The 20,654-nt window shown below is 39.4% G+C and overlaps 3 long non-coding RNA genes across 3 annotated transcripts; all 3 read right to left on the reverse strand.

Moving 5' to 3' along the window:
• Positions 1-5,144: 5,144 nt before the first annotated feature.
• Positions 5,145-5,835, reverse strand: LOC138608526 (uncharacterized). Its single transcript, XR_011309452.1, has 3 exons — positions 5,750-5,835; positions 5,271-5,328; positions 5,145-5,163 (listed from the first exon to the last, which is right to left on the reverse strand). It is a non-coding gene; the product is annotated as an uncharacterized lncRNA (long non-coding RNA).
• A 4,831-nt stretch (positions 5,836-10,666) lies between these two features.
• On the reverse strand, positions 10,667-11,615 carry LOC138608524 (uncharacterized). Its single transcript, XR_011309450.1, has 3 exons — positions 11,530-11,615; positions 10,878-10,935; positions 10,667-10,770 (listed from the first exon to the last, which is right to left on the reverse strand). It is a non-coding gene; the product is annotated as an uncharacterized lncRNA (long non-coding RNA).
• A 6,362-nt stretch (positions 11,616-17,977) lies between these two features.
• LOC138608527 (uncharacterized) lies at positions 17,978-18,668 on the reverse strand. Its single transcript, XR_011309453.1, has 3 exons — positions 18,583-18,668; positions 18,104-18,161; positions 17,978-17,996 (listed from the first exon to the last, which is right to left on the reverse strand). It is a non-coding gene; the product is annotated as an uncharacterized lncRNA (long non-coding RNA).
• Between the last annotated feature and the right edge of the window lie 1,986 nt (positions 18,669-20,654).

Below are 20,654 nucleotides of genomic sequence, written 5' to 3' on the forward strand. Positions count from 1 at the left end.
TCAGTTCAGGTTTTAACAACCTTATTCCAACCTACAAGAACTTATCAAACAGCAATCATTATGTATAAGGCAAAAAACAGACAATTACCAGAAAATATACAAAATGTATTTAGGAATCGGGAGGGAGGTTATCAATTAAGAGGGGAACATAACTTCAAAAGCCTAAACAGACGAACAACCTTGAAAAGTTTCTGTATATCTATTTCCGGTGTCAAGTTATGGAACAATCTAAGTGAGGAACTCAAGCAAAGTCCAAATATCAAACAGTTCAAGAAAGAAGTTATTTAGCGGGTACAATGGATAATGGTCATTAGTGATTATTGGTGATTATTATTCATTAATTGATGTGGCATGGTGATGAGAGGTAGAGAATGTGAATGTGTATATGTATGTATGTATATATATGGGTATATATGTGTATGTGTATATGTGTATGTATGTATATATATGCATGTATATGTGTGTGTGTGTGTGTGTGTGTGTGTGTGTGTGTGTGTGTGTGTGTGTGTGTGTGTGTGTGTGTGTGTATGTATTTATATATATATTAGCTCAATTTAGACAAAGGGGTGAGAGCTAACAAGCTATGCTTTTTCTCACTCCTTTTCGAATATGTCATTTACTTTTTTTTTTTCTGTGTTTCATTATTTTGCTTCATCAAAATCTTCATTTCTTTATTATGTTGTGCAAACAATTTGTTAAACAGCAATCAGGAAGCCTTGTACTATTTGCATATTCGAATTAAAATAAATAATAATAAAAAAAATGTTTTTAACTCATTGTCATATGTACGCCAATAGTTTTTAGTCGAACATTCTTCTTTCTTGTGACTCACTTTAACTAATCCTTTATTTCAAGACTTTATCTTTTGTGGCAGTCAGGTTTGTGTTTCTCTGTTTTGGCCAAAGAATTCATTTGTTACCTTTACAGATAAAAGAGAAAGCATGTTCTTTACCTGAAACAAATATTCCACCTCTTTTAAAAACAAGTTTTTAAGAACTGTCCCCTACAAGTCAGGGATTCGAATCATAACTAGTCCACACCAAACTAGAAGACTCACATTTTTTTGTATACATAGCAAGGCAGAACAAGGCAGGCTGTTAACTTTATGAAAAAGTCTCTCCACGATGCTTCATTCTGTGTTTTTTACAGGTCTAAAAGGAGCACAGTTATCAGCAGCGACTTGTCTTCTCCAAAACAAAAGGAACTGGTGATTAAAACTGGTTAAAACACTGAATCAGGCCGTTTCACATTAAAACATCTGTGTCTCCCTCAAGCTCTTAAGCAGGGCCTCAGAGGCTCACAAGCTGGACATGTTTCAGTATCTTGCCAGCTCATAAATCTGATTGGCCACCCCACTGCCACCCAATAATCCTGAACTATGATTGGCTATCTCTCAAGTCAGAGATGAGACGTAAGTTTAAATCAAATTATTTGGCTCTGTTGTACATTTTTTAAAAGCTTTTGTGTCATTTCAAAGAAGCACATTTTCTTTGTTTTTACCTTTTACTGTGACTTTTGAAGATAAATCTTTTTGGGTTAAAATATAATATGGAATATTTTTGTGGTGCCCCTCTGTTGTGCAGTTCATACATTTAAAACCTATACACATGAATATAAGAACTGTTTGATAGATTAGTGTAAGTAGTTAAAGTAGATATGATAAGTGGAGACAGAAAATTAATGATATTCGGACGTGTTGCGCACACAAACTTAATGCCACCCCTAACAACAGGAAGTTGTTACAACTCTCAAATACAAAGTTCAATCTGCTCCAAATTTCACACGTTTGCTGACAGGCCCGGCTGTAACAGATCAACATCTTTGTCAAAGCGCCACCTAGTGGTAAGAAGCAGAACACGTCGCGTGACAAACATCTGAATTCATGACATGTATGCAGTGTGGGCTTCATTCATCTACATCACTATAATGCATGATTACTGCGTGTCTGCTTCTGCCACTGTGTGGTCACAGGTAATTACATGTAACTCCTTTGTGCACTGTCCAAACCACATGACGATTCTTGTGTGTCCATTGCAACAAACCCTGATTGCAGCTTAAGTTTCTATTTATTTATTTGTTTCTTCTTGGATTTTTTCCATAGTTTTTTTCCATTTTGAACTATTTGTAGATTTTAGGCAAGGGAGAGAGAGAGAGAAATAAAGTTAAATCATTATCAAGTGTGCCAAAGTATTTTATTCACACAGCTTTATTTAAGGAAAAATGCCAAGAAGTTAAAAAATGCCTCATATTGCGTTGTAAATAAAGGCTTCAAACTAATTACATATATTTTAAAGAAAGGTCACACAAGAGTTTGACTCGGTTTTGGTAGCTGTTCAGTTTTTTAGTTTTTAGCCACACAGTCCTGTTTGTTAATGCCCATATGCTCTACTTTGTTTAATGTTTATGATATTGTTCACATTGTTTTCTTCATCCGATTTTTGGGTGTGAATATGACCTAAAATTATTGAATTGTATTTTTTTAGATGTCGGCCCTGCATGGTTTTACCGACTACAGGAAGAGTCAAATATTAGTATGAAGCTGAATCATTGAAAAATATAACAAAACAAAGTAAAATCTGGTTCTTTGCATTTCAATCTTTTTTATTTAATAAATAATCCATTTCAAAAGTAGACAACAGAACATTCAATACAGTTTGCTACACAAAATTACCATACAGTAAATTCCTTACAGTGTAATGCATTAGTAATTATATTAGACAGCAAAGCTGTTCATGTTTCTGTGTCTGCTTACTGTATGTGGCTCATATGGTTGTTTCTCTAGTTCACAGCAGGTAGTAAAATATGTATCTTTGATTGTCTTATGTGTAAATAATAAATAAATAAATAAAGCAAGTTTGTCAGTGGAATAAATTAGTGCATGACATTAGATCTGTTATCATGAAAATCATTTTGTGTTTGGAAAAACAGCAGTCACAGTAACATATTCAAACCTCAGATATACAGTAAGGAAGTTTAGACAGGATACATAAGAATGAATGACAGCAAGTCCTTTGGTCTCTTTGTGAAAAATACATTCTGAAAGAATAAAGTGTCATTTTTTGGGTTGTATTGTAAGTTCTTTGTTCAAGTCCAGTTCTTAGTGCCAAAGAATTACTGTAAGAGCTGCGATGACCAAAAGGAGACTTGTTTTGTTGACGACTGCAGAGGAGGCAGCAGTTGTTGTTAGTGCTGTTGTTGCTCCTGCAGCTACAGTGGTTGCTCCTGACACAGCTGTGGTTGCTCCAGGGGCTGCATTGGTTGCTCCTGAGGCAGCTGTGGTTGCTCCAGGGGCTGCATTGGTTGCTCCTGAGGCAGCTGTGGTTGCTCCAGGGGCTGCATTGGTTGCTCCTGAGGCAGCTGTGGTTGCTCCAGGGGCTGCATTGGTTGCTCCAGAGGCAGCTGTGGTTGCTCCAGGGGCTGCACTGGTTGCTCCTGAGGCAGCTGTGGTTGCTCCAGGGGCTGCACTGGTTGCTCCTGAGGCAGCTGTGGTTGCTCCTGGGGAATTGTTGGTTGCTCCTGAGGCAGCTGTGGTTGCTCCTGGGGCAGTTGTTGCAACCACTGTTGTTGGGGCAGCTGTGGTTGTTGTTGGGGCAGCTGTGGTTGTTGTTGGGGCAGCTGTGGTTGTTGTTGAAACAGCTGTGGTTGTTGGGGCAGCTGTGGTTGTTGTTGAGGCAGCTGTGGTTGTTGTTGAGGCAGCTGTGGTTGTTGTTGCTGTAGCTGTGGTTGTTGCGGCAGCTGTGGTTGTTGTTGGGGCAGCTGTGGTTGTTGTTGCTGCAGCTGTGGTTGTTTGGGCAGCTGTGGTTGTTGTTGGGGCAGCTGTGGTTGTTGTTGAGGCAGCTGTGGTTGTTGGAGTAGCTGTGGTTGTTGTTGGGGCAACTGTGGTTGTTGTTGAGACAGCTGTGGTTGTTGGGGCAGCTGTGGTTGTTGTTGAGGCAGCTGTGGTTGTTGGAGTAGCTGTGGTTGTTCCAGCAGCAGCGATTGTGGTTGCGGCAGCAGTGGTTGTTGTTGGGGCAGCTGTGGTTGTTGTCAGGGCAACTGTGGTTGTGGTTGCAGCAGCTGTGGTTGTTGGAGTAGCTGTGGTTGTTGCAGCAGCAGCGGTTGTGGTTGCGGCAGCAGTGGTTGTTGTTGCTGCAGCTGTGGTTGTTGTCAGGGCAACTGTGGTTGTGGTTGCAGCAGCTGTGGTTGTTGTTGGGGCAGCTGTGGTTGTTGTTGCTGCAGTTGTGGTTGTTGTTGGGGCAGCTGTGGTTGTTGGGGCAGCTGTGGTTGTTGTTGGGGCAGCTGTGGTTGTTGTTGGGGCAGCTGTGGTTGTTGTTGAGGCAGCTGTGGTTGTTGTTGGGGCAGCTGTGGTTGTTGTTGAGGCAGCTGTGGTTGTTGGAGTAGCTGTGGTTGTTGCAGCAGCAGCGGTTGTGGATGCGGCAGCAGTGGTTGTTGTTTGGGCAGCTGTGGTTGTTGTTGCTGCAGCTGTGGTTGTTGTTGGGGCAGCTGTGGTTGTTGTTGGTGCAGCTGTGGTTGTTTGGGCAGCTGTGGTTGTTGTTGGGGCAGCTGTGGTTGTGGTTGCCGCAGCAGTGGTTGTTGTTGCTGCAGCTGTGGTTGTTTGGGCAGCTGTGGTTGTTGTTGAGGCAGCTGTGGTTGTTGGGGCAATTGTGGTTGTTGTTGAGGCAGCTGTGGTTGTGGTTGCAGATGCAGTGGTTGTGGTTGCGGCAGCTGTGGTTGTTGTTGCTGCTGCTGTGGTTGTTGATGGGGATGCTGTGGTTGTTGTTGGAGCAGCTGTGGTTGTTGTCGGGGATGCTGTGGTTGTTGGGGATGCTGTGGTTGTTGTTGGAGCAGCTGTGGTTGTTGTCGGGGATGCTGTGGTTGTTGGGGCAGCTGTGGTTGTTGCTGCAGCTGTGGTTGTTGTTGGGGCAGCTGTGGTTGTTGGGGCAGCTGTGGTTGTTGTTGGGGCAGCTGTGGTTGTTGTCGGGGATGCTGTGGTTGTTGTTGCTGCAGCTGTGGTCGTTGTTGGAGCAGCTGTGGTCGTTGTTGGGGCAGCTGTGGTTGTTGTTGGGGCAGCTGTGGTTGTTGGTGGGGCAGCTGTGGTTGTTGTTGAGGCAGCTGTGGTTGTTTGGGCAGCTGTGGTTGCTGTTGAGGCAGCAGTGGTTGTTAGGGTTTGTCCGTTGCCTGAGGCTGTTGGACAATGGAGTTGATCATCAGTATAACATTCACATTTTGATTCCTCATTTTAATATAAAGAAAATATGCTGAACAAACACGTTTCAGTCACTGAAACTCACCAACTAACAGAAGCAAGATGACACAGATCCTCATCATCATTGTGGTGGAGGTTCTTCTCTGTTGGGAAATAATAACATTCATTTAGGTTACATTGAGCTCAGTAACAACTGATTAATGTTCACATTTTGGACAAAAACAACATTATTTTAACTTCTCACATTTACTTATTGATAAAGATACAGTTACACATTCAGAATGCTGAAATTAATTGTATAAGTTTTATTTTATTATCCTTTGCATCTTTAAGATTGTTAAATATTAGAATAGAATAGAATACGATACAATAGTTAAAGCATTAAAATTACAATTTAACACTTTCCAAAGTATCTGTTTTGTTTTTCAATCAAAATAACACTATAAGCACAGATAACACTGTTAACACAAAGTTACTAAATCATTTCATAATAATTAAAGAAAGAAGAGAAATACATTTTGAATTAATTGCAATTGGACAAATATCCATCATTAAATTACTCACAGATTCTGTCTGTAGTTGACTCGTCTTTACTGCAGTGCCTGAAGTGCTGATGCTCTCTGATTCCACCTGTTCTGTATCCTTTGCTGTTTGCTTGTTGATGTCCTCCACTGAACACACAGCAGCTTATATATCCACACAAAGCAGGTAAGATGACATCAGGCTGTTCAACAAAGACGTAAATAATCTGTGTGACTAATATTTTTTTCCTCTGTGTAAGGTGTGGCTCTGCTTCATAATTCTCACTTCTTTTATTTGGCTGATATGTTCAGTGAGTAAAGAAACTGGTTGAGTGACGTATGTCAGTCATGACGTTGGATTGAATATTGTTGGCAGGATATTTCTGATGTCACTGTACACATTTGTTTGTCTTACTTATAAGACTGCACCAATCTCCTTCGTCAGTGTGCAACTAATGTTATGTTTCCTGTTGTCGTTTAAATTTGAGCATGTGAAGTATGACAGACTGAGGAGTGAATAATTGAACTCTATTGACAGCAACAAGACTTCCTTTACAACAGTTACTTATATTAACACACTTGATTGACTATTTTTGGCAGGTATAATTATGGTTGTCGTCGTGCAGCTGATGTCCTGTTACTTGTTGGCTTAGTATGTGTAGTATGTGAAGTATGAAAGACTGGGAGTAGGCGACTGCACCTTGAGGAGGGATGTGTTGTCTGTGAATGTCCTCAGCCATCCAGGTACAAGTAGTTCAAGGTTTACTCCAAAAGACATGGTTGAAGTTCTTGAAGTCGTTTGCTCCTCATCCAAAGGCTTCTTCAGTTCTAAGAGTCAGTTTTCACTGTCACTTTCTCTCTTTTAATCTGGCTTGTTCACAGAGGTTACTCATGCTGCACACCTGACCAGCTGTGAAGGAGGTTATGTTAAGATTTTCAGATTGAAATCAGCTTTAAAGCACATCCCTTTCAATAACTGATTTTATGTCTCTGCTATGTTTTCTACAGAGATATAGATTCTTTATTACAAAGGAGACTAAAAAACAATATTACACAAAGATTATATGTTCATCAATGTTATAAGTGTGTTGGCTGATGGGTGAGTGGATGATATGATGTGTTTATTTGGTTGATATGTCCGGTAAGTAAAGAAACTGGTTGAGTGACGTTGTATGTCAGTCATGATGTTTATTTTTGGCTCGATGTTTGTGATGTCGCTGTACACATTTGTTTATCTTTAGATTGCACCAGTCTGTTTAGTCATTGTGCAACTAATGTCCTGTTACCTGTTGTTGTGAAGTATGACAGACCGGAAGTACCTCACCTCAAGAAGAGAATGATTGACCTCTAATGACAGCGACAAGACGTATCGACTTACTTCTCGAGTCAGTTCAGGTTTTAACAACCTTATTCCAACCTACAAGAACTTATCAAACAGCAATCATTATGTATAAGGCAAAAAACAGACAATTACCAGAAAATATACAAAATGTATTTAGGAATCGGGAGGGAGGTTATCAATTAAGAGGGGAACATAACTTCAAAAGCCTAAACAGACGAACAACCTTGAAAAGTTTCTGTATATCTATTTCCGGTGTCAAGTTATGGAACAATCTAAGTGAGGAACTCAAGCAAAGTCCAAATATCAAACAGTTCAAGAAAGAAGTTATTTAGCGGGTACAATGGATAATGGTCATTAGTGATTATTGGTGATTATTATTTATTAATTGATGTGGCATGGTGATGAGAGGTAGAGAATGTGAATGTGTATATGTATGTATGTATATATATGGGTATATATGTGTATGTGTATATGTGTATGTATGTATATATATGCATGTATATGTGTGTGTGTGTGTGTGTGTGTGTGTGTGTGTGTGTATGTATTTATATATATATGAGCTCAATTTAGACAAAGGGGTGAGAGCTAACAAGCTATGCTTTTTCTCTCTCCTTTTCGAATATGTCATTTATTTATTTTTTTCTGTTTCATTATTTTGCTTCATCAAAATCTTCATTTCTTTATTATGATGTGCAAACAATTTGTTAAACAGCAATCAGGAAGCCTTGTACTATTTGCATATTCGAATTAAAATAAATAATAATAAAATAAATGTTTTTAACTCATTGTCATATGTACGCCAATAGTTTTTAGTCGAACATTCTTCTTTCTTGTGACTCACTTTAACTAATCCTTTATTTCAAGACTTTATCTTTTGTGGCAGTCAGGTTTGTGTTTCTCTGTTTTGGCCAAAGAATTCATTTGTTACCTTTACAGATAAAAGAGAAAGCATGTTCTTTACCTGAAACAAATATTCCACCTCTTTTAAAAACAAGTTTTTAAGAGCTGTCCCCTACAAGTCAGGGATTCGAATCATAACTATTCCACACTAAACTAGAAGACTCACATTTTCTGTATACATAGCAAGGCAGAACAAGGCAGGCTGTTAACTTTATGAAAAAGTCTCTCCACGATGCTTCATTCTGTGTTTTTTACAGGTCTAAAAGGAGCACAGTTATCAGCAGCGACTTGTCTTCTCCAAAACAAAAGGAACTGGTGATTAAAACTGGTTAAAACACTGAATCAGGCCGTTTCACATTAAAACATCTGTGTCTCCCTCAAGCTCTTAAGCAGGGCCTCAGAGGCTCACAAGCTGGATATGTTTCAATATCTTGCCAGCTCATAAATCTGATTGGCCACCCCACTGCCACCCAATAATCCTGAACTATGATTGGCTATCTCTCAAGTCAGAGATGAGACGTAAGTTTAAATCAAATTATTTGGCTCTGTTGTACATTTTTTAAAAGCTTTTGTGTCATTTCAAAGAAGCACATTTTCTTTGTTTTTACCTTTTACTGTGACTTTTGAAGATAAATCTTTTTGGGTTAAAATATAATATGGAATATTTTTGTGGTGCCCCTCTGTTGTGCAGTTCATACATTTAAAACCTATACACATGAATATAAGAACTGTTTGATAGATTAGTGTAAGTAGTTAAAGTAGATATGATAAGTGGAGACAGAAAATTAATGATATTCGGACGTGTTGCGCACACAAACTTAATGCCACCCCTAACAACAGGAAGTTGTTACAACTCTCAAATACAAAGTTCAATCTGCTCCAAATTTCACACGTTTGCTGACAGGCCCGGCTGTAACAGATCAACATCTTTGTCAAAGCGCCACCTAGTGGTAAGAAGCAGAACACGTCGCGTGACAAACATCTGAATTCATGACATGTATGCAGTGTGGGCTTCATTCATCTACATCACTATAATGCATGATTACTGCGTGTCTGCTTCTGCCACTGTGCGGTCACAGGTAATTACATGTAACTCCTTTGTGCACTGTCCAAACCACATGACGATTCTTGTGTGTCCATTGCAACAAACCCTGATTGCAGCTTAAGTTTCTATTTATTTATTTGTTTCTTCTTGGATTTTTTCCATAGTTTTTTTCCATTTTGAACTATTTGTATATTTTAGGCAAGGGAGAGAGAGAGAGAAATAAAGTTAAATCATTATCAAGTATGCCAAAGTATTTTATTCACACAGCTTTATTTAAGGAAAAATGCCAAGAAGTTAAAAAATGCCTCATATTGCGTTGTAAATAAAGGCTTCAAACTAATTACATATATTTTAAAGAAAGGTCACACAAGAGTTTGACTCGGTTTTGGTAGCTGTTCAGTTTTTTAGTTTTTAGCCACACAGTCCTGTTTGTTAATGCCCATATGCTCTACTTTGTTTAATGTTTATGATATTGTTCACATTGTTTTCTTCATCCGATTTTTGGGTGTGAATATGACCTAAAAATATTGAATTGTATTTTTTTAGATGTCGGCCCTGCATGGTTTTACCGACTACAGGAAGAGTCAAATATTAGTATGAAGCTGAATCATTGAAAAATATAACAAAACAAAGTAAAATCTGGTTCTTTGCATTTCAATCTTTTTTATTTAATAAATAATCCATTTCAAAAGTAGACAACAGAACATTCAATACAGTTTGCTACACAAAATTACCATACAGTAAATTCCTTACAGTGTAATGCATTAGTAATTATATTAGACAGCAAAGCTGTTCATGTTTCTGTGTCTGCTTACTGTATGTGGCTCATATGGTTGTTTCTCTAGTTCACAGCAGGTAGTAAAATATGTATCTTTGATTGTCTTATGTGTAAATAATAAATAAATAAATAAAGCAAGTTTGTCAGTGGAATAAATTAGTGCATGACATTAGATCTGTTATCATGAAAATCATTTTGTGTTTGGAAAAACAGCAGTCACAGTAACATATTCAAACCTCAGATATACAGTAAGGAAGTTTAGACAGGATCAATAAGAATGAATGACAGCAAGTCCTTTGGTCTCTTTGTGAAAAATACATTCTGAAAGAATAAAGTGTCATTTTTTGGGTTGTATTGTAAGTTCTTTGTTCAAGTCCAGTTCTTAGTGCCAAAGAATTACTGTAAGAGCTGCGATGACCAAAAGGAGACTTGTTTTGTTGACGACTGCAGAGGAGGCAGCAGTTGTTGTTGGTGCTGTTGTTGCTCCTGCAGCTACAGTGGTTGCTCCTGACACAGCTGTGGTTGCTCCAGGGACTGCATTAGTTGCTCCTGAGGCAGCTGTGGTTGCTCCAGGGGCTGCACTGGTTGCTCCTGAGGCAGCTGTGGTTGCTCCAGGGGCTGCACTGGTTGCTCCTGAGGCAGCTGTGGTTGCTCCAGGGGCTGCACTTGTTGCTCCTGAGGTGGCTGGGGCAGTTGTTGTAGCCGTTATTGTTGTTGTTGTTGGAGCAGCTGTTGATGAGGCAGCTGTGGTTGTTGTTGGGGCAGCTGTGGTTGTTGGAGTAGCTGTGGTTGTTGTTGGAGCAGCTGTGGTTGTTGTTGGGGCAGCTGTGGTTGTTGGAGCAGCTGTGGTTGTTGTTGGAGCAGCTGTGGTTGTTGTTGGGGCAGCTGTGGTTGTTGGAGCAGCTGTGGTTGTTGTTGGGGCAGCTGTGGTTGTTGTTGGGGCAGCTGTGGTTGTTGGTGGGGCAGCTGTGGTTGTTGGGGTTTGTCCGTTGCCTGAGGCTGTTGCACAATGGAGTTGATCATCAGTATAACATTCACATTTTGATTCCTCATTTTAATATAAAGAAAATATGCTGAACAAACACGTTTCAGTCACTGAAACTCACCAACTAACAGAAGCAAGATGACACAGATCCTCATCATCATTGTGGTGGAGGTTCTTCTCTGTTGGGAAATAATAACATTCATTTAGGTTACATTGAGCTCAGTAATAACAACAGAATAATGTTCCCATTTGGACAAGAAAAAAAGATTTTTATCGTCTTAAATATACAGATACTTTTGGAGTGTGATGAATCTGAACATAGAGAAGTCTAAAGAAACCTGAAATTAATAATGTAACCTTCATGAGTTTACCCATTACATCTTTAAGACGCTTTAAAGAATTAGTTGTAAATGCAAACTGCTACCTCTTAAGAGAACAGAATGAATCCTAGGTTTAACAAATTGTTTTTTTTCATTGTGGTGCCTTTTACAGCTTCACTGTTTCTTCATTGAATCCGGCTTTGTTTAATGTATTGTATACAATGTTTTTTAAAGCCCTTAAAATATCTTAGCAGCAGAAATAAAGCATTAAAATTACAAGTTCACAACACTGTCCAAAATCTCTGTTTAGTCTTTCAGAAAAAATAACACCATAAGCACAGATAACACTGTTAACACAAAGTTACTAAATCATTTCATAATAATTAAAGAAAGAAGAGAAATACATTTTGAATTAATTGCAATTGGACAAATATCCATCATTAAATTACTCACAGATTCTGTCTGTAGTTGACTCGTCTTTACTGCAGTGCCTGAAGTGCTGATGCTCTCTGATTCCACCTGTTCTGTATCCTTTGCTGTTTGCTTGTTGATGTCCTCCACTGAACACACAGCAGCTTATATATCCACACAAAGCAGGTAAGATGACATCAGGCTGTTCAACAAAGACGTAAATAATCTGTGTGACTAATATTTTTTTCCTCTGTGTAAGGTGTGGCTCTGCTTCATAATTCTCACTTCTTTTATTTGGCTGATATGTTCAGTGAGTAAAGAAACTGGTTGAGTGACGTATGTCAGTCATGACGTTGGATTGAATATTGTTGGCAGGATATTTCTGATGTCACTGTACACGTTTGTTTGTCTTACTGATGAGACTGCACCAATCTCCTTCGTCAGTGTGCAACTAATGTTATGTTTCCTGTTGTCGTTTAAATTTGAGCATGTGAAGTATGACAGACTGAGGAGTGAATAATTGAACTCTATTGACAGCAACAAGACTTCCTTTACAACAGTTACTTATATTAACACACTTGATTGACTATTTTTGGCCGGTATAATTATGGTTGTCGTCGTGCAGCTGATGTCCTGTTACTTGTTGGCTTAGTATGTGTAGTATGTGAAGTATGAAAGACTGGGAGTAGGCGACTGCACCTTGAGGAGGGATGTGTTGTCTGTGAATGTTCTCAGCCATCCAGGTACAAGTAGTTCAAGGTTTACTCCAAAAGACATGGTTGAAGTTCTTGAAGTCGTTTGCTCCTCATCCAAAGGCTTCTTCAGTTCTAAGAGTCAGTTTTCACTGTCACTTTCTCTCTTTTAATCTGGCTTGTTCACAGAGGTTACTCATGCTGCACACCTGACCAGCTGTGAAGGAGGTTATGTTAAGATTTTCAGATTGAAATCAGCTTTAAAGCACATCCCTTTCAATAACTGATTTTATGTCTCTGCTATGTTTTCCACAGAGATATAGATTCTTTATTACAAAGGAGACTAAAAAACAATATTACACAAAGATTATATGTTCATCAATGTTATAAGTGTGTTGGCTGATGGGTGAGTGGATGATATGATGTGTTTATTTGGTTGATATGTCCGGTAAGTAAAGAAACTGGTTGAGTGACGTTGTATGTCAGTCATGATGTTTATTTTTGGCTCGATGTTTGTGATGTCGCTGTACACATTTGTTTATCTTTAGATTGCACCAGTCTGTTTAGTCATTGTGCAACTAATGTCCTGTTACCTGTTGTTGTGAAGTATGACAGACCGGAAGTACCTCACCTCAAGAAGAGAATGATTGACCTCTAATGACAGCGACAAGACGTATCGACTTACTTCTCGAGTCAGTTCAGGTTTTAACAACCTTATTCCAACCTACAAGAACTTATCAAACAGCAATCATTATGTATAAGGCAAAAAACAGACAATTACCAGAAAATATACAAAATGTATTTAGGAATCGGGAGGGAGGTTATCAATTAAGAGGGGAACATAACTTCAAAAGCCTAAACAGACGAACAACCTTGAAAAGTTTCTGTATATCTATTTCCGGTGTCAAGTTATGGAACAATCTAAGTGAGGAACTCAAGCAAAGTCCAAATATCAAACAGTTCAAGAAAGAAGTTATTTAGCGGGTACAATGGATAATGGTCATTAGTGATTATTGGTGATTATTATTCATTAATTGATGTGGCATGGTGATGAGAGGTAGAGAATGTGAATGTGTATATGTATGTATGTATATATATGGGTATATATGTGTATGTGTATATGTGTATGTATGTATATATATGCATGTATATGTGTGTGTGTGTGTGTGTGTGTGTGTGTGTGTGTGTGTGTGTGTGTGTGTGTGTGTGTGTGTGTGTGTATGTATTTATATATATATTAGCTCAATTTAGACAAAGGGGTGAGAGCTAACAAGCTATGCTTTTTCTCACTCCTTTTCGAATATGTCATTTACTTTTTTTTTTTCTGTGTTTCATTATTTTGCTTCATCAAAATCTTCATTTCTTTATTATGTTGTGCAAACAATTTGTTAAACAGCAATCAGGAAGCCTTGTACTATTTGCATATTCGAATTAAAATAAATAATAATAAAATAAATGTTTTTAACTCATTGTCATATGTACGCCAATAGTTTTTAGTCGAACATTCTTCTTTCTTGTGACTCACTTTAACTAATCCTTTATTTCAAGACTTTATCTTTTGTGGCAGTCAGGTTTGTGTTTCTCTGTTTTGGCCAAAGAATTCATTTGTTACCTTTACAGATAAAAGAGAAAGCATGTTCTTTACCTGAAACAAATATTCCACCTCTTTTAAAAACAAGTTTTTAAGAGCTGTCCCCTACAAGTCAGGGATTCGAATCATAACTAGTCCACACCAAACTAGAAGACTCACATTTTTTTGTATACATAGCAAGGCAGAACAAGGCAGGCTGTTAACTTTATGAAAAAGTCTCTCCACGATGCTTCATTCTGTGTTTTTTACAGGTCTAAAAGGAGCACAGTTATCAGCAGCGACTTGTCTTCTCCAAAACAAAAGGAACTGGTGATTAAAACTGGTTAAAACACTGAATCAGGCCGTTTCACATTAAAACATCTGTGTCTCCCTCAAGCTCTTAAGCAGGGCCTCAGAGGCTCACAAGCTGGACATGTTTCAGTATCTTGCCAGCTCATAAATCTGATTGGCCACCCCACTGCCACCCAATAATCCTGAACTATGATTGGCTATCTCTCAAGTCAGAGATGAGACGTAAGTTTAAATCAAATTATTTGGCTCTGTTGTACATTTTTTAAAAGCTTTTGTGTCATTTCAAAGAAGCACATTTTCTTTGTTTTTACCTTTTACTGTGACTTTTGAAGATAAATCTTTTTGGGTTAAAATATAATATGGAATATTTTTGTGGTGCCCCTCTGTTGTGCAGTTCATACATTTAAAACCTATACACATGAATATAAGAACTGTTTGATAGATTAGTGTAAGTAGTTAAAGTAGATATGATAAGTGGAGACAGAAAATTAATGATATTCGGACGTGTTGCGCACACAAACTTAATGCCACCCCTAACAACAGGAAGTTGTTACAACTCTCAAATACAAAGTTCAATCTGCTCCAAATTTCACACGTTTGCTGACAGGCCCGGCTGTAACAGATCAACATCTTTGTCAAAGCGCCACCTAGTGGTAAGAAGCAGAACACGTCGCGTGACAAACATCTGAATTCATGACATGTATGCAGTGTGGGCTTCATTCATCTACATCACTATAATGCATGATTACTGCGTGTCTGCTTCTGCCACTGTGTGGTCACAGGTAATTACATGTAACTCCTTTGTGCACTGTCCAAACCACATGACGATTCTTGTGTGTCCATTGCAACAAACCCTGATTGCAGCTTAAGTTTCTATTTATTTATTTGTTTCTTCTTGGATTTTTTCCATAGTTTTTTTCCATTTTGAACTATTTGTAGATTTTAGGCAAGGGAGAGAGAGAGAGAAATAAAGTTAAATCATTATCAAGTGTGCCAAAGTATTTTATTCACACAGCTTTATTTAAGGAAAAATGCCAAGAAGTTAAAAAATGCCTCATATTGCGTTGTAAATAAAGGCTTCAAACTAATTACATATATTTTAAAGAAAGGTCACACAAGAGTTTGACTCGGTTTTGGTAGCTGTTCAGTTTTTTAGTTTTTAGCCACACAGTCCTGTTTGTTAATGCCCATATGCTCTACTTTGTTTAATGTTTATGATATTGTTCACATTGTTTTCTTCATCCGATTTTTGGGTGTGAATATGACCTAAAATTATTGAATTGTATTTTTTTAGATGTCGGCCCTGCATGGTTTTACCGACTACAGGAAGAGTCAAATATTAGTATGAAGCTGAATCATTGAAAAATATAACAAAACAAAGTAAAATCTGGTTCTTTGCATTTCAATCTTTTTTATTTAATAAATAATCCATTTCAAAAGTAGACAACAGAACATTCAATACAGTTTGCTACACAAAATTACCATACAGTAAATTCCTTACAGTGTAATGCATTAGTAATTATATTAGACAGCAAAGCTGTTCATGTTTCTGTGTCTGCTTACTGTATGTGGCTCATATGGTTGTTTCTCTAGTTCACAGCAGGTAGTAAAATATGTATCTTTGATTGTCTTATGTGTAAATAATAAATAAATAAATAAAGCAAGTTTGTCAGTGGAATAAATTAGTGCATGACATTAGATCTGTTATCATGAAAATCATTTTGTGTTTGGAAAAACAGCAGTCACAGTAACATATTCAAACCTCAGATATACAGTAAGGAAGTTTAGACAGGATACATAAGAATGAATGACAGCAAGTCCTTTGGTCTCTTTGTGAAAAATACATTCTGAAAGAATAAAGTGTCATTTTTTGGGTTGTATTGTAAGTTCTTTGTTCAAGTCCAGTTCTTAGTGCCAAAGAATTACTGTAAGAGCTGCGATGACCAAAAGGAGACTTGTTTTGTTGACGACTGCAGAGGAGGCAGCAGTTGTTGTTAGTGCTGTTGTTGCTCCTGCAGCTACAGTGGTTGCTCCTGACACAGCTGTGGTTGCTCCAGGGGCTGCATTGGTTGCTCCTGAGGCAGCTGTGGTTGCTCCAGGGGCTGCATTGGTTGCTCCTGAGGCAGCTGTGGTTGCTCCAGGGGCTGCATTGGTTGCTCCTGAGGCAGCTGTGGTTGCTCCAGGGGCTGCATTGGTTGCTCCAGAGGCAGCTGTGGTTGCTCCAGGGGCTGCACTGGTTGCTCCTGAGGCAGCTGTGGTTGCTCCAGGGGCTGCACTGGTTGCTCCTGAGGCAGCTGTGGTTGCTCCTGGGGAATTGTTGGTTGCTCCTGAGGCAGCTGTGGTTGCTCCTGGGGCAGTTGTTGCAACCACTGTTGTTGGGGCAGCTGTGGTTGTTGTTGGGGCAGCTGTGGTTGTTGTTGGGGCAGCTGTGGTTGTTGTTGAAACAGCTGTGGTTGTTGGGGCAGCTGTGGTTGTTGTTGAGGCAGCTGTGGTTGTTGTTGAGGCAGCTGTGGTTGTTGTTGCTGTAGCTGTGGTTGTTGCGGCAGCTGTGGTTGTTGTTGGGGCAGCTGTGGTTGTTGTTGCTGCAGCTGTGGTTGTTTGGGCAGCTGTGGTTGTTGTTGGGGCAGCTGTGGTTGTTGTTGAGGCAGCTGTGGTTGTTGGAGTAGCTGTGGTTGTTGTTGGGGCAACTGTGGTTGTTGTTGAGACAGCTGTGGTTGTTGGGGCAGCTGTGGTTGTTGTTGAGGCAGCTGTGGTTGTTGGAGTAGCTGTGGTTGTTCCAGCAGCAGCGATTGTGGTTGCGGCAGCAGTGGTTGTTGTTGGGGCAGCTGTGGTTGTTGTCAGGGCAACTGTGGTTGTGGTTGCAGCAGCTGTGGTTGTTGGAGTAGCTGTGGTTGTTGCAGCAGCAGCGGTTGTGGTTGCGGCAGCAGTGGTTGTTGTTGCTGCAGCTGTGGTTGTTGTCAGGGCAACTGTGGTTGTGGTTGCAGCAGCTGTGGTTGTTGTTGGGGCAGCTGTGGTTGTTGTTGCTGCAGTTGTGGTTGTTGTTGGGGCAGCTGTGGTTGTTGGGGCAGCTGTGGTTGTTGTTGGGGCAGCTGTGGTTGTTGTTGGGGCAGCTGTGGTTGTTGTTGAGGCAGCTGTGGTTGTTGTTGGGGCAGCTGTGGTTGTTGTTGAGGCAGCTGTGGTTGTTGGAGTAGCTGTGGTTGTTGCAGCAGCAGCGGTTGTGGATGCGGCAGCAGTGGTTGTTGTTTGGGCAGCTGTGGTTGTTGTTGCTGCAGCTGTGGTTGTTGTTGGGGCAGCTGTGGTTGTTGTTGGTGCAGCTGTGGTTGTTTGGGCAGCTGTGGTTGTTGTTGGGGCAGCTGTGGTTGTGGTTGCCGCAGCAGTGGTTGTTGTTGCTGCAGCTGTGGTTGTTTGGGCAGCTGTGGTTGTTGTTGAGGCAGCTGTGGTTGTGGTTGCAGATGCAGTGGCTGTGGTTGCGGCAGCTGTGGTTGTTGTTGCTGCTGCTGTGGTTGTTGATGGGGATGCTGTGGTTGTTGTTGGAGCAGCTGTGGTTGTTGTCGGGGATGCTGTGGTTGTTGGGGATGCTGTGGTTGTTGTTGGAGCAGCTGTGGTTGTTGTCGGGGATGCTGTGGTTGTTGGGGCAGCTGTGGTTGTTGCTGCAGCTGTGGTTGTTGTTGGGGCAGCTGTGGTTGTTGGGGCAGCTGTGGTTGTTGTTGGGGCAGCTGTGGTTGTTGTCGGGGATGCTGTGGTTGTTGTTGCTGCAGCTGTGGTCGTTGTTGGAGCAGCTGTGGTCGTTGTTGGGGCAGCTGTGGTTGTTGTTGGGGCAGCTGTGGTTGTTGGTGGGGCAGCTGTGGTTGTTGTTGAGGCAGCTGTGGTTGTTTGGGCAGCTGTGGTTGCTGTTGAGGCAGCAGTGGTTGTTAGGGTTTGTCCGTTGCCTGAGGCTGTTGGACAATGGAGTTGATCATCAGTATAACATTCACATTTTGATTCCTCATTTTAATATAAAGAAAATATGCTGAACAAACACGTTTCAGTCACTGAAACTCACCAACTAACAGAAGCAAGATGACACAGATCCTCATCATCATTGTGGTGGAGGTTCTTCTCTGTTGGGAAATAATAACATTCATTTAGGTTACATTGAGCTCAGTAACAACTGATTAATGTTCACATTTTGGACAAAAACAACATTATTTTAACTTCTCACATTTACTTATTGATAAAGATACAGTTACACATTCAGAATGCTGAAATTAATTGTATAAGTTTTATTTTATTATCCTTTGCATCTTTAAGATTGTTAAATATTAGAATAGAATAGAATACGATACAATAGTTAAAGCATTAAAATTACAATTTAACACTTTCCAAAGTATCCGTTTTGTTTTTCAATCAAAATAACACTATAAGCACAGATAACACTGTTAACACAAAGTTACTAAATCATTTCATAATAATTAAAGAAAGAAGAGAAATACATTTTGAATTAATTGCAATTGGACAAATATCCATCATTAAATTACTCACAGATTCTGTCTGTAGTTGACTCGTCTTTACTGCAGTGCCTGAAGTGCTGATGCTCTCTGATTCCACCTGTTCTGTATCCTTTGCTGTTTGCTTGTTGATGTCCTCCACTGAACACACAGCAGCTTATATATCCACACAAAGCAGGTAAGATGACATCAGGCTGTTCAACAAAGACGTAAATAATCTGTGTGACTAATATTTTTTTCCTCTGTGTAAGGTGTGGCTCTGCTTCATAATTCTCACTTCTTTTATTTGGCTGATATGTTCAGTGAGTAAAGAAACTGGTTGAGTGACGTATGTCAGTCATGACGTTGGATTGAATATTGTTGGCAGGATATTTCTGATGTCACTGTACACGTTTGTTTGTCTTACTGATGAGACTGCACCAATCTCCTTCGTCAGTGTGCAACTAATGTTATGTTTCCTGTTGTCGTTTAAATTTGAGCATGTGAAGTATGACAGACTGAGGAGTGAATAATTGAACTCTATTGACAGCAACAAGACTTCCTTTACAACAGTTACTTATATTAACACACTTGATTGACTATTTTTGGCCGGTATAATTATGGTTGTCATCGTGCAGCTGATGTCCTGTTACTTGTTGGCTTAGTATGTGTAGTATGTGAAGTATGAAAGACTGGGAGTAGGCGACTGCACCTTGAGGAGGGATGTGTTGTCTGTGAATGTCCTCAGCCATCCAGGTACAAGTAGTTCAAGGTTTACTCCAAAAGACATGGTTGAAGTTCTTGAAGTCGTTTGCTCCTCATCCAAAGGCTTCTTCAGTTCTAAGAGTCAGTTTTCACTGTCACTTTCTCTCTTTTAATCTGGCTTGTTCACAGAGGTTACTCATGCTGCACACCTGACCAGCTGTGAAGGAGGTTATGTTAAGATTTTCAGATTGAAATCAGCTTTAAAGCACATCCCTTTCAATAACTGATTTTATGTCTCTGCTATGTTTTCTACAGAGATATAGATTCTTTATTACAAAGGAGACTAAAAAACAATATTACACAAAGATTATATGTTCATCAATGTTATAAGTGTGTTGGCTGATGGGTGAGTGGATGATATGATGTGTTTATTTGGTTGATATGTCCGGTAAGTAAAGAAACTGGTTGAGTGACGTTGTATGTCAGTCATGATGTTTATTTTTGGCTCGATGTTTGTGATGTCGTTGTACACATTTGTTTATCTTTAGATTGCACCAGTCTGTTTAGTCATTGTGCAACTAATGTCCTGTTACCTGTTGTTGTGAAGTATGACAGACCGGAAGTACCTCACCTCAAGAAGAGAATGATTGACCTCTAATGACAGCGACAAGACGTATCGACTTACTTCTCGAGTCAGTTCAGGTTTTAACAACCTTATTCCAACCTACAAGAACTTATCAAACAGCAATCATTATGTATAAGGCAAAAAACAGACAATTACCAGAAAATATACAAAATGTATTTAGGAATCGGGAGGGAGGTTATCAATTAAGAGGGGAACATAACTTCAAAAGCCTAAACAGACGAACAACCTTGAAAAGTTTCTGTATATCTATTTCCGGTGTCAAGTTATGGAACAATCTAAGTGAGGAACTCAAGCAAAGTCCAAATATCAAACAGTTCAAGAAAGAAGTTATTTAGCGGGTACAATGGATAATGGTCATTAGTGATTATTGGTGATTATTATTTATTAATTGATGTGGCATGGTGATGAGAGGTAGAGAATGTGAATGTGTATATGTATGTATGTATATATATGGGTATATATGTGTATGTGTATATGTGTATGTATGTATATATATGCATGTATATGTGTGTGTGTGTGTGTGTGTGTGTGTGTGTGTGTGTGTGTATGTATTTATATATATATTAGCTCAATTTAGACAAAGGGGTGAGAGCTAACAAGCTATGCTTTTTCTCTCTCCTTTTCGAATATGTCATTTATTTATTTTTTTCTGTTTCATTATTTTGCTTCATCAAAATCTTCATTTCTTTATTATGTTGTGCAAACAATTTGTTAAACAGCAATCAGGAAGCCTTGGACTATTTGCATATTCGAATTAAAATAAATAATAATAAAAT

Source organism: Semicossyphus pulcher, unplaced genomic scaffold (genome assembly GCF_022749685.1).
Source record: "Semicossyphus pulcher isolate SPU_LCO1_2020_fin unplaced genomic scaffold, fSemPul1.0.p SCAF_5, whole genome shotgun sequence".
Classification (NCBI taxonomy): Eukaryota; Metazoa; Chordata; class Actinopteri; order Labriformes; family Labridae; genus Semicossyphus; species Semicossyphus pulcher.